This window comes from Leucopleurus acutus (assembly GCF_964270905.1).
Source record: "Leucopleurus acutus genome assembly, chromosome: 2".
In the NCBI taxonomy this organism is placed as follows: Eukaryota; Metazoa; Chordata; class Mammalia; order Artiodactyla; family Delphinidae; genus Leucopleurus; species Leucopleurus acutus.
Genome location: NC_139143.1, coordinates 94,683,069 through 94,697,181, shown reverse-complemented (window position 1 = coordinate 94,697,181; position 14,113 = coordinate 94,683,069). Strand labels below are relative to the sequence as shown.

Genomic DNA, 14,113 nt, shown 5'->3' with positions numbered 1-14,113 from the left:
TGAAGCCCACGTGCCTAGCCATGCTCCACAACAAGAGAAGCCACCGCAATGAGAAGCCCGCACACCACAACGAAGAGTAGCCCGTGCTTGACGCAACTAGAGAAAGCCCACACGCAGCAACAAAGACCCAATGCGGCCAAAAATAAATAAATTTATTAAAAAAACAACAACAACGAAAAGTATTTTCTGCCTCAAAAATCAACTTCACCCAATGAGTGCTAAGATACACATAAGTTCCAAAAAAATATTTTAATTTAATTCAATACCTAACATGTTGTCTGTTCAACAAAAGACTGAATTCATTGGTAGAAATGAGTAAGAGATAGTGTTATTATTTAATTCAGAAGTCTCTTCTTACTGATTTGAAACTTCATATATAGAACTTCTCATATAAGCATACCTAATAAATTTTTGTACAGTTGAATCATACTTAACGTGTTTTATCTTTTTCTTTGTACTAGATTAGTAATAATTTGTCTACTGTGCTGATACGCTTCACAGATTATATATTTTCATCTCTCATTTCTTTATATTTCATATTTCTTTTTTTCAGTAAATATAAGCTTCATGAGGGGCAGGTACTTTGTTTATCTTGCTGCATTGCATCCCAGATATCTAGAACGTGGTAAGTTCTTCAGAAATATTTGTCATCCGAGAGAGTAAGTTAAGGCCCTTTAAGTTTAACTTGAATGTATTCAAGCCTCAAAAAATAGGTTGCCATTATACTGTGAGAAAACCATAATTCAAAAAGAGACATGTACCACAATGTTCATTGCAGCTCTGTTTACAATAGCCAGGACATGGAAGCAACCTAAGTGTCCATCGAAAGATGAATGGATAAAGAAAATGTGGCACATATAGACAATGGAATATTACTCAGCCATAAAAAGAAATGAAATTGAGTTATTTGTAGTGAGGTGGATGGACCTAGAGTCTGTCATACAGAGTGAAGTAAGTCAGAAAGAGAAAAACAAGTACCGTATGCTGACACATATATATGGAATCTAAAGAAAAAAAAAAGTTTCTGAAGAACCTAGGGGTAGGACAGGAATAAAGACACAGACGTAGAGAATGGACTTGAGGACATGGAGAGGGGGAAGGGCAAGCTAGGACGAAGTGAGAGAATAGTGTTGACATATATACACTACCAAATGTAAAATAGCTAATGGGAAGCAGCTGCATAGCACAGGGAGATCAGCTCGGTGCTTTGTGACTACCTAGAGGGGTAGGATAAGGGAGGGTGGGAGGGAGGCACAAGAGGGAGGGAATATGGGAATATATGTGTACATATAGCTGATTCAGTTTGTTATACAGCAGAAACTAACACAACATTGTAAAGCAATTATACTCCAATAAAGATGTTTTAAAAAAATAAAATAAATGCAAGAACAAAGGCCAAAAAAATAGGTTTCCATTTATTAATTCATAGTTTTGAGAAGAGAGGCTTAACTATAGTAATATAGTTTGCCAACTAAAACTTGTCACTTGCCATCTGGTTCTACAAGAATGAAGTCACTAGCCACTGCCGTTGCTGACCTTCAACACACCCTGAAAGGAGTTCAGGGCAGAGCTCAGGAATGAGGCACTCTGTGCCCTGCAAGAAACTGGCAGAACAGGCCTTCAGGTAGATATTTTCAGGAGAAAATTTTACAAGCCCAATTTCTCGCATCTTTTCATATCTAGAAAAGCACTGAAATCAGTAGCGGAGACATCTGCTCCTCTGTGACTAGCAGCAACCTTCTGCCAAAATGTGTGCTTGACTGCACATATTCTCCTTCACCAAAATATATATATGACCTTCCCACTTACCTCTTCGGAGCATTTCTTCAGAGCTATCTGAGAGACTGTCTCCCAGGCTGTAGTCCTCAGTTTGCCCCAAATAAAACTTAACTCAGAGCTCTCACATTGTGCATCTTTTTTCGGTTGATAAGTTTCATAGTTTTACTATTGCTGATAATTCCCACTCAGTGACATTATTTATATCTCGCCCCTGTACTAAGAAAGAACAATTTGTTCTTCAGACAGGAAATTATTACTTTGTGTTTGTTTCCATATTTTTAGTAATGGATAACAAATAATTAGGATATGTACCTTTTTTCACTATGTATCTGTATTCAACTAAAAAACAAAAAAATCAAGTGACATTTTACCTCAGTGTCCTTTCCTATCAAATTGAAATCTGCATTCCCTAAGAGGTTAGTAAGGAGAGTTTTGAGAGCATCAGAGAAAATAGTACTTTTTAAGAGTACAGTGTTGCTTATCTTTCTTCATCTATCTAGATATATTTACAAAAAATATTGTTCCCCACACTTTTCAGCTAAGGACCCCTGTGGGCATCTGTCTACATTACACGTCCTTTCTCTATCTTTCAGAATATATTTCTTTATCCCCCGCTTCTCCAGTGTTTTTGTTTTTGTTTTTGGCTTTCACAAAATCTTCATTATCCCGCATTTCTCTGCTTTCCAAATTGATAGCTCTGAGTTCTTTTCTCTTTAAAATCTTCCTTTCAGTCTCTTGTCCTTCCCTTCCTGACAGTATCTTTCATCAGTGGGACGAATGACTATCATCTACACAGCAGACCTAGAAATCATTAAAGGAAAAGAGTGCTAAAACAAAGTCTTAGAGGTTTAGAATAGAGCCAGTTTTCCTGTTCCTTATGGGATTAAAATGGGGAAAGGGTCTAGCTTATCCCATTCTTGTCTTTGGTGACATTTAAAGTTTCCTAATGGTATCACCCCTTTTTGAAATAAAAAGGAAGGAGGGCTCATATATCTCCAAACAAAGATCTCCTGTTCTTCTGATCCAGGCATATTCTGATCCCCTTCAGTGGACTTTTATCATGAAGATGAAGGCATTCTTGGGTTGGAATAACTTGGAATTAACAGTAGCGGTGATCAACTTTCACATGCTCAGTTTCACCGTATATTCAGTGCTTTACTGTAGTGATGAACATTACCAGTTCACATTTTAAATTATCATTAAACAACCTACAATGCACTTACAGCCCACCTTTTACTTTTCAGTCTTGGCTTTTTTACCCCTCTCCCCATTCTATTCTCTAAAGAAAAGGGATCCTTCCTTGACTGGAGTCCCAAGCCACCTGTATGACTGCTGGTTGAAACTGAATAGCTAGCTACCTCCCTGTACATAAGGCTGCAGTGACAATAGAAATTGCCATCTTCCCATCCTCTGACTTGTGACACGGAGCTTGTTAGGATGTATAATTAGCATTGTCCTTGCTTCCGCTTGCCTGCCCTGATGTCTTGTTCTCACTGCGTTGTGGTTCTTAAACCACACTGGTCCCCTTTTATCATTCTTTCCTGTCTCTATACTCCCCTTGACCCTCTTCTCCCCCACAAGCTTCTTATTCCTGTTTACTTGGTACACTTTTACTTCTCAGCCAAGTAAGAACCCTTTTCCCAAGGCCTTACATTTAAGCAGCTTGTTTCTTGCCGTGCTTCCTTGTAGTATCAGTCTGTGTTTGTAATTTAAGAATCTTGCTTCAAACAAATTTTTAGAGTTAAGACCTATATCCCACAATTATACAGCTTCAGATCCTCCCTCCTCAGAATCCCCTAACTAGAGGAAGACACTCTTTCTCATCTTATTTAGTAAGCTCTTTTTTACTATTTTAACACTGAAGTTAGTTTCTACACTGTCTGTTAATATATAGTGAGTAAAAGAGCCAGAGCACATCTCTAATAAAGATGATCTTCAAGTTCATAGTCACTTAAAGTATCACAGAGTTACAGTGTGCGGTCTGGGTCTCCTTCTGTAACACTTCAGAGACAGTTTTTGGATTGTGCCCCCTCAACCTCATGGTGTTTCCTGTGATTCATTAAATTGCTAATAGTCCCATTTATCTGCCAGAACCCACCCACTTCCAGGGTTGGCCTTTTCCTTCCTATTCCTTATGAGTGTAAGGGCTGAGTCTTAGAAAGTTCTGATCAAACAGATTGTACTTAGTGTTCCTCTAAACATTAATGGTATTGTTTAGAATACATCTAAATACGCAGAAGCAGCTTGTTTTTTTTTTCTGCTCTTAGGCCTTAAACTTGCCTGGCAAATTTTAAGCTCCTTGAGAGCAGCAGGTTAGTCAAATCTATATCCCCCTAATATTACCCACATCACTTAGCATATATAGTACCCAGCACACATTAAGTATTCAATATAAGCATTCAAAGCATGTGCCCCTGTGAATCAGCCATACATCCAGAAAATCTTCTCAGGCTTCTGCAGTGCTATTTTTGATTGTCTAACCCTGGTAACACAGACTTTTTTTTTTTTTTTTTTTTTTTACATTTTGTATATTTGATGTTAGGCCAAACTTCTCCTGGTCTGTAGACTTTTATAACATTCATTAGTTTAAAATACTAATCCTGATTCCTTATTACTTCTATTAGAATTCACATGTTTATTACAGCTTAAACTGTTTAAAATTATAGATTCAGGAGTCATTCTTCTTAGGTTCTTCATTCTATTCTACTGTTTTTCAAACGTTTTTGGCAGGGACACATAGTAAAAAATAGACTTTGCATTGTGACCCAAGGGACACACCAACATGTGCACATACACACACAGATATACACACACCTATATTCTTATGCCAGAGGAAAATTTTCTTGAAATAGTACTCACAGCATTCAGTGCTCTACAATGTTTTCAATTCTGTTCTATTTCATTTTTAAGCTACTGATCGAGACCTACTAAATTGAAATTCATTGCTATGAAGTCCTGGGGAATATCTGTTTATGTGTATTACTCATTCAGTTAACATATTCAGTACTTACTGTATACCATTTACTGTTCTTCTCCACTTCTTAACTGGCTTTCTGACCTTGGGAAAGTCACATGTTAATGTTCAGTTTCTTCTGTAAAATGGAGATACAGTGCTGTCTACCTGCAGAGGAATGCTGCTAGGATGAGATGAGCTATGTAAAGCACTGAGCACACTGCTTAGTAGGTAATGAGCACTCGAGTGTGAGCACCTCCCTTGTTGCTTCTCCTGTTGTTATTACTATTAAAATTACTTTGGTTTGAACTTCCCATCTTTCTGAAACACAATATATAAAGCATATGTTACATATAACTCAATTTTCCTTTAACTCTCACTATATATATTTATGTTTTTTTTATTGTTGTTTTTTTTTTTGCGGTACACGGGCCTCTCATTGTTGTGGCCTCTCATTGTTGTGGCCTCTCACTGTCATGGCCTCTCCTGTTGCGGAGCACAGGCTCCGGACGCGCAGGCTTAGTAACCATTGCTCACGGGCCCAGCCGCTCTGCGGCATGTGGGATCTTCCCGGACCGGGGCACGAACCCGTGTCCCCTGCATCAGCAGGCGGACTCTCAACCACTGCGCCACCAGGGAAGCCTCTATGTTTTTAAACTAGAGATATATTTTAGATATAGTGAAATGCACAGATCTTAAGTGTTCAGTTCAATAAGTTTTGACAAATGCCACTCCATTTGACCTACACTCCTATCAAGACATAAATATTCTCATCACACCAAAAAGTTATCTTATGCCCCTCCCTGGTCATTTGTGCCCCCCTATATCCAGATGTAACCACTGTTCTGATTTTCTTCACCATAGATTAGTTTTGCCCATTAGAACAGAGTCACAGAGAATACATTCTTTTATGTTTGGCACTTCTTTGTTCGATATAATGATTCTCAGTTTCATCAGTGTCATTGTGTGTATCAGTAATTTGTCCTTCTTATTGCTGAATAGTATTCCGTTTCATGAATTCGTCACATTTTACTTATCTGTTCTTCTAGTGATTGATATTTGATTGTTTCCAGTATGGGGCCATTATGAATAAAGCTACTCTGGATAATTGTGTAAAAGTCTTTGTGGATATATGTTTTCATTTCTTTTAGACAAATACTTAGAAGTGGAATAGCAGGTAGGCATTTTCTAACTTTATGAGAAACTTCGAGATCAATTTCCAAAATAGTTCTACCGTTTATACTTCCACCAGCAATGTGAGCATTCTAGTTACTCCATATCCCTTATAACATTTGATGTTGTCAGTCTTAAATTTTAGCCTTTTTAATGGCCGTATAGTACTATCTTATTGTTGTTTTAATTTACATCTCCTTGATCACTAAGGAGTGATCACTTTTTCATGTGATCTCCCTGATCACTAATGAGTGATCACTTTTTCATGTACTTTTCGGCCATTCATATATATTTTTAGGTCTGTGATCCATCCTTCTTTTTGTGTATGGTATGAAGTAGGTGACAACTGTCATTTTTTTAACATCTTTACTGGAGTATAATTGCTTTACATTGTTGTGTTAGTTGCTGCTGTATAACAAAGTGAATCAGCTATATGTATACATATGTCCCCATGTCCCCTCCCTCTTGTATCATCCTCCCACCCTCCCTATCCCACCCCTCTAGGTGGTCACAAAGCACCTAGCTGATCTCCCTGTGCTATGCAGCTGCTTCCCAGTAGCTATCTGTTTTACATTTGGTAGTGTATATATGTCAGTACCACTCTCTCACTTCGTCTCAGCATACCCTTCCCCCTCTCTGTTTCCTCAAGTCCATTGTCCACAACTGTGTCTTTATTCCTGTCCTGCCCCTAGGTTCTTCAGAACCTTTTTCTTTTTTTTTTAGATTCCATATATATGTGTTACCATATGGTATTTGTTTTTCTCTCTCTGACTTCACTCTGTATGACAAACTCTAGGTCCATCCACCTCATTACAGATAACTCAGTTTCATTTCTCTTTATGGCTGAGTAATATTCCATTGTATATATGCGCCACATCTTCTCCATCCATTCATCTTTCGATGGACACTTAGGTTGCTTCCATGTCCTGGCTATTGTAAATAGAGCTGCAGTGAACATTGTGGTACATGACTCTTTGAATTATGGTTTTCTCAGGGTATATGCCCAGTAGTGGGATTGCTGGGTCATATGGTATTTCTATTTTTAGTTTTTTAAGGAACCTCCGTACTGTTCTCCATAGTGGCTGTATCAGTTTACATTCCCACCAACAGTGCAAGAGGGTTCCTTTTTCTCCACACCCTCTCCAGCATTTATTGTTTGTAGATTTTTGGATGGTGGCCATTCTGACTAGTGTGAAGTCATACCTCATTGTAGTTTTGACTTGCATTTCTCTAATGAATAGTGATGTTGAGCATCCTTTCATGTGTTTGTTGGCAATCTGTATATCTTCTTTGGAGAAATATCTGTTTCGGTCTTCTGCCCATTTGTGGATTGGATTGGATTGTTTGTTTTTTTGATATTGAGCTGCAAGAGCTGCTGTAAATTTTGGAGATTAATCCTTTGTCAGTTGCTTCATTTGCAAATGTTTTCTCCCATTTTGAGGGTTGTCTTTTGGTCTTGTTTATGGTTTCCTTTGCTGTGCAAAAGCTTTGAAGTTTCATTAGGTCCCATTTGTTTATTTTTGTTTTTATTTCCATTTCTCTAGGAGGTGGGTCAAAAAGGATCTTGCTGTGATTTATGTCATAGAGTGTTCTGCCTTTGTTTTCCTCTGAGAGGTTTATAGTGTCTGGCCTTACATTTAGGTCTTTAATCCATTTTGAGTTTATTTTTGTGTATGGTGTTAGGGAGTGTTCTAATTTCATTCCTTTACATATAGCTGTCCAGTTTTCCCAGCACCACTTATTGAAGAGGCTGTCTTTTCTCCACTGTATATTCTTGCCTCCTTTATCAAAGATAAGGTGACCAAAAAAAGAAAAAGAAAAGGTGACCATATGTGCGTGGGTTTATCTCTGGGCTCTCTATCCTGTTCCATTGATCTATATTTCTGTTTTTGTGCCAATACCGTACTGTCTTGATTACTGTAGCTTTGTAGTATAGTCTGAAATCAAGGAGCCAGATTCCTCCAGCTCCGTTTTTCGTTCTCAAGATTGCTTTGGCTATTCGGGGTCTTTTGTGTTTCCATACAAATTGTGAAATTTTTGGTTCTAGTTCTGTGAAAAATGCCATTGGTGGTTTGATAGGGATTGCACTGAATCTGTAGATTGCTTTGGGTAGTATAGTCATTTTCACAATGTTAACTCTTCCAATCCAAGAACATGGTATATCTCTCTATCGGTTTGTGTCATCTTTAATTTCTTTCATCAGTGTCTTACAGTTTTCTAGATGTAGGTCTTTTGTCTCCTACAAACCTAGGTAGGTATATTCCTAGGTATTTTATTCTTTTTGTTGCAGTGGTAAATGGGAGTGTTTCCTTAATTTCTCTTCCAGATTTTTCATCATTAGTGTATACGAATGCAAGAGATATTTGTGCATTAATCTTGTATCCTGCTACTTTACCAAATTCATTGATTAGCTCTAGTAGTTTTCTAGTAGCAGCTTCAGGATTCTATATGTATAGTATCATGTCATCTGCAAACAGTGACAGTTTTACTTCCTTTCCAATTTGGATTCCTTATATTTCTTTTTAATCTCTGATTGCTGTGGCTAAAACTTCCAAAACTATGTTGAATAATAGTGGTGAGAGTGGGCAACCTTGTCTTTTTCCTGATCTTAGTGGAAATGGTTTCATTTTCTCACCATTGAGAATGATGTTGGCTGTGGGTTTGTCATACATGGCCTTTATTATGTTGAGTTAAGTTCCCTCTGTGCCTACTTTCTGGAGAGTTTTTATCATAAATGCAGGTTGAATTTTGTCTAAAGCTTTTTCTGCATCCATTGAGATGATCATATGGTTTTTCTCCTTCAATTTTTTAATATGGTGTATCACATTGATTGATTTGCGTATATTGAAGAATCCTTGCATTCCTGGGATAAAACCCACTTGATCATGGTGTATGATCCTTTTAATGTGCTGCTGGATTGTGTTTGCTAGTATTTTGTTGAGGATTTTTGCATCTATGTTCATCAGTGATATTGGCCTGTAGTTTTCTTTCTTTGTGACATCTTTGTCTGTTTTTGGTATCAGGGTGATGGTGGCCTCATAGAATGAGTTTGGGAGTGTTCCTCCCTCTGCTATATTTTGGAAGAGTTTGAGGAGGATAGGTGTTAGCTCTTCTCTAAATCTTTGATAGAATTCACCTGTGAAGCCATCTGGTCCTGGGCTTTTGTTTGTTGGAAGATTTTTAATCACAGTTTCAATTTCAGTGCTTGTGATTGGTCTGTTTATATTTTCTATTTCTTCCTGGTTCAGTGTTGGAAGGTTGTGCTTTTCTAAGTATTTGTCCATTTCTTCCAGGTTGTCCATTTTATTGGCATATACCTGCTTGTAGTAATCTCTCATGATCCTTGTATTTATTCTCTGTCAGTTGTTACTTCTCCTTTTTCATTTCTACTTCTGTTGATTTGAGTCTTCTCCCTTTTTTTCTAGATGAGTCTGGCTAATGGTTTATCTATTTTGTTTATCTTCTCAAAGAACCAGTCTTTAGTTTTATTGATCTTTGATGTCATTTCCTTCATTTCTTTTTCATTTATTTCTGATCTGATCTTTATGATTTCTTTCCTTCTGCTAACTTTGGGGTTTTTTTGTTTTTCTTTCTCTAATTGCTTTAGGTGTAAGGTTAGGTTGTTGATTTGAGGTGTTTCTTGTTTCTTTAGGTAGGATTGTATTGCTATAAACTTCTGTCTTAATACTGCTTTTGCTGTATCCCATTGGTTTTGGGTAGTCGTGTTTTCATTGTCATTTGTTTCTAGGTGATTTTTTATTTCCTCTTTGATTTCTTAAGTGGTCTCTTGATTATTTAGTAGCGTATTGTTTAGCCTCCATGCGTTTGTATTTTTTACAGATTTTTTCCTGTAATTGATATCTAGTCTCATAACATAGTGGTCGGAAAAGATACTTGATATGATTTCAATTTCCTTAAATTTACCAAGGCTTGATTTGTGACCCAAGATATGATCTATCTTGTAGAATGTTCCATGAGCACTTGAGAACAAAGTGTATTCTGTTGGTTTTGGATGGAATGTCCTATAAATATCAATTAAGTCCATCTTGTTTAATGTATCATTTAAAGCTTGTGTTTCCTTATTTATTTTCATTTTGGATGATCTGTCCATTGGTGAAAGTGGGGTGTTAAAGTCCCCTGCTATGATTGTGTTACTGTCAATTTCCCCATTTATGGCTGTTAGCATTTGCCTTATGTGTTGAGATACTTCCTATGTTGGGCGCATAATCATTTACAATTGTTATATTTTCTTCTTGGATTGATCCCTTGATCATTATGTAGTGTCCTTCTTTGTCTCTTGTAATAGTCTTTATTTTAAAGTCTATTTTGTCTGATGTGAGAATTGCTACTCCAGCTTTCTTTTGATTTCCATTGCATGGAATATGTTTTTCATCTCCTCACTTTCAGTCTGTATGTGTCCCTAGGTCTGAAGTGGATCTCTTGTAGATGGCATATATACGGGTCTTGTTTTTGTATCCATTCAGCCAGTCTTTGTCTTCTGGTTGGCGCATTTAATCCATTTACATTTAAGGTAGTTATCGATATGTATGTTCCCATTACCATTTTCTTATTTTGGGTTTGTTATTGTAGGTCTTTTACTTCTCTTCTGTTTCCTGCGTAGAGAAGTTCCTTTAGCATTTGTTGTAAAGCTGGTTTGGTGGTCCTGAATTCTCTTAGCTTTTGCTTGTCTGTAAAGGTTTTAGTTTCTCTGTTGAATCTGATTGAGATCCTTGCTGGGTAGAGTAGTCTTGGTTGTAGTTTTTTCCCTTTCATCCCTTTAAATATGTCCTGCCACTCCCTTCTGGCTTGCAGAATTTCTGCTGAAAGATCAGCTGTTAACCTTATGGGGATTCCCTTGTATGTTATTTGTTGCTTTTCCCTTGCTCCTTTTAATATTTTTACTTTGTATTTATTTTTTGATAGTGTGTGTCTTGGCGTGTTTCTCCTTGGATTTATCCTGTATGGGACTCTCTGTGCTTCCTGGACTTGACTATTTCCTTTCCCATGTTAGGGAAGTTTTCAACTATAATCTCTTCAAATATTTTCTCAGTCCCTTTCTTTTTCTCTTCTTCTTCTGGGACCCGTATAATTCAAATGTTCTTGCATTTAATGTTGTTCCAGAGGTCTCTGAGACTGTCCTTAATTCTTATCATTATTTTTTTTTATTCTGCTCTGTGGTAGTTTTTTCCATTATTTTATCTTCCAGGTCACTTATCCGTTCTTCTGCCTCAGTTATTCTGCTATTGATTCCTCCTAGAGAATTTTTAATTTCATTTATTGTGTTTTGCATCATTCTTTGTTTGCTCTTTAGTTCTAGGTTCTTGTTAAACGTTTCTTATATTTTCTCCATTCTATTTCCAAGATTTTGGATCATCTTTACTATCATTACTCTGAATTCTTTTTCATGTAGACTGCCTATTTCCTCTTCATTTGTTTGGTCTGGTGGGTTTTTACCTTGCTCCTTCATCTGCTGCATATTTCTCTATCTTCTCATTTTGATTAACTTACCTTTGGGGGCCTCCTTTTCACATGCTGCAGGTTCATATTTCCTGTTGTTTTTGGTGTCTGCCCCCCAGTGGGTAAGGTTGGTTCAGTGGGTTGCGTACACTTCCTGATGGAGGGGACTGGTGCCTGTGTTCTGGTGGATGAGGCTGGATCTTTTCTTTCTGGTGAGCAGGACTATATCTGGTGGTGTGTTTTGGGGTGTCTGTGGACTCAGTATGATTTTAGGCAGCCTCTCTGCTAATGGGTGTTGTTGTGTTCCTGTCTTGCTATTTGTTTGGCATGGGGTGTCCAGCACTGGAGCTTACTGGTCGTCGAGTGGAGCTGGGTTTTAGCGTTGAGATGGAGATCTCTGGGAGAGCCTTCGCTGATTGATATTACATGGGGCCAGGAGGTCTCTGGTGGTCCAGTGCCCTGAACTTGGCTCTCCCACTCAGAGGCTCAGGCCTGACACCTGGCCAGAGCACCAAGACCTTGTCAGCCACACAGCCAGGTACATGGGGAGTTTCTTGACTTTTGGGAAGTCTGAGGTCTTCTGCCAGGGTTCAGTAGGTGTTCCGTAGGGGTTGTTCCACATGTAGATGTATTTTTGATGTATTTGTGGGGAGCAAGTTGATCTCCACATCTTACTCCTCCACCATCTTGACAGTCCTCCCTCTCATTATATTTTAAGAGATGTATGGTCCCCTGAATAAAAGAGATTAAGATCTAATGCAGCATTAAAAATTATACTTTCGACTTCTGGCAGCAGCGGCTCAAGTGGCCGAAGCAAGATGCGTCAAAGAGTGGTGGTCATGGTCCTGGAGGTGGAGAGAAGGATGACAAGGATAAGAAAAAGAATTATGAATCTCCTATACCAGCTAGAGTGGGGCAAAAGAAGAAGAGAACAAAGGGACCAGATGCTGCCAGCATACTGCCCCTGGTGACATCTCACACTCAGTGCTGGTTAATATTGAAGTTAGAGAGAATTGAAGACTGTCTTCTCATGGAGGAAGAATTCATTAGAAATCAGGAACAAATGAGGCCTTTAGAAGAAAAGCAAGAGGAGGAAAGATCAAAGGTGGGTGATCTCAGGGGCACCCCAATGTCGGTAGGAATCTTGGAAGAGGTCATTGATGACAGTCATGCCATCGTGTCTACGTCTGTGGGCTCAGAACACTATGTCAGCATTCTTTCATTTGTAGACAAGGATCTGCTGGAACCGGGCTGCTCGGTCCTGCTCAGCCACAGGTGCATGCTGTGATAGGGGTGCTGATGGATGACACAGATCCCTTGATCACAGTGATGAAGGTGGAAAAGGCCCCCCAGGAGACCTATGCTGATATTGGAGCATTGGACAACCAAATCCAGGAAATTAAGGAATCTGTGGAACTTGCACTCACTCATCCTAAATATTATGAAGAGATGGGTATAAAGCCCCCTAAGGGGGTCATTCTGTATGGTCCACCCGGCACAGGTAAAACCTTCCTAGCCAAAGCAGTAGCAAACCAAAACTCGGCCACTTTCTTGAGAGTGGTTGGCTCTGAACTTATTTAGAAGTTATCTAGGCAATGGGCCCAATCTTGTTCGGGAACTGCTTTGAGTTGCTGAAGAACATGCACCATCCATTGTGTTTATTGATGAAGTTGATGCTATTGGGTCAGAAAGGTATGACTCAGATTCTGGTGGTGAGAGAGAAATTCAGCGAACAATGTTGGAGCTGTTGAACCAGTTGGATGGGTTTGATTCAAGGGGAGACGTGAAAGTTACCATGGCCACAAACCAAATAGAGACTTTGGACCCAGCACTTACAGACCAGGCCACATTGACAGGAAGATAGAGTTCCCCTTGCCGGATGAAAAGACGAAGAAGCGCATCTTTCACATCCACACAAGCAGGATGACACTAACCCTGGATGACTTGATCATGGCTAAAGATGACCTCTCTGATGCCAACATCAAGGCAATCTGTATGGAAGCTGGTCTGATGGCCTTGAGAGAATGTAGGATAAAAGTAACAAATGAAGACTTCAAAAAGTTTAAAGAAAATGTTCTTTATAAAAAACAACAAGGCACCCCTGAGGGACTCTATCTCTAGTGGACCACAGTTGCCTTCCATGAAAAGGTTGGAAGTGTGTGATCCCTCAGAGGTGTGAGGTTGGGGAAGTTTCCCAGGAGTCCATGTTCCAGCTGATCTTCATTAGCACAGCATCCTGAGTACCTTTTGAGCATGATGTGTAGGACGCCCATCCAGCTCTCTTCATATGTTGGTCACGTGCAATGCTCTCTTCCCAATAAAGCGTGCTCTTTCTCAAAAAAAAAAAAAATTATACTTTCAAATTATTATATTCAGAGCATTAATTTGTTCAGGTCTTATAGAATCCCTTACACATTTTCTTCCCCACCTCAAAAAGTTTTTTATTTAGACCCAGTCCAAAATGTATATGTAACTTGTTTCAATCACGTACATAGACTAAAATAATAGAACAAAGACAAAAAAACTCAGCACACCTATTTCAGTTTCATTAGTTGTTTTCTCAGGACTCTCAAATCTGAATGTTGAAGCAGCTACATTGTTCTGTTTACCCATATTCTTATTCTATCAATAAGCAGTCTACTAGCTAGAAGTACTACACTTGTAGCTATTTGTACTAAACTTACCATTTTTAGTCTTCAAAAGAATTTATTACACCGTAGTCAAATAATATGGTAACGTGATCCTCTGAAC

General features: G+C 38.5%; 1 protein-coding gene and 1 pseudogene across 2 annotated transcripts in view; both read left to right on the top strand.

Moving 5' to 3' along the window:
• The window catches only part of CTTNBP2NL (CTTNBP2 N-terminal like), a gene marked incomplete at its 3' end in the record, with an annotated part of 63,614 nt that overhangs the window by 36,793 nt on the left and 12,708 nt on the right, over window positions 1-14,113 (top strand). The gene's annotated exons all lie outside the window — the stretch shown is intronic.
• On the top strand, window positions 12,111-13,532 carry LOC309958045 (26S proteasome regulatory subunit 4-like; annotated as a pseudogene). The gene has a single exon. The product of its transcript is annotated as a 26S proteasome regulatory subunit 4-like (transcript).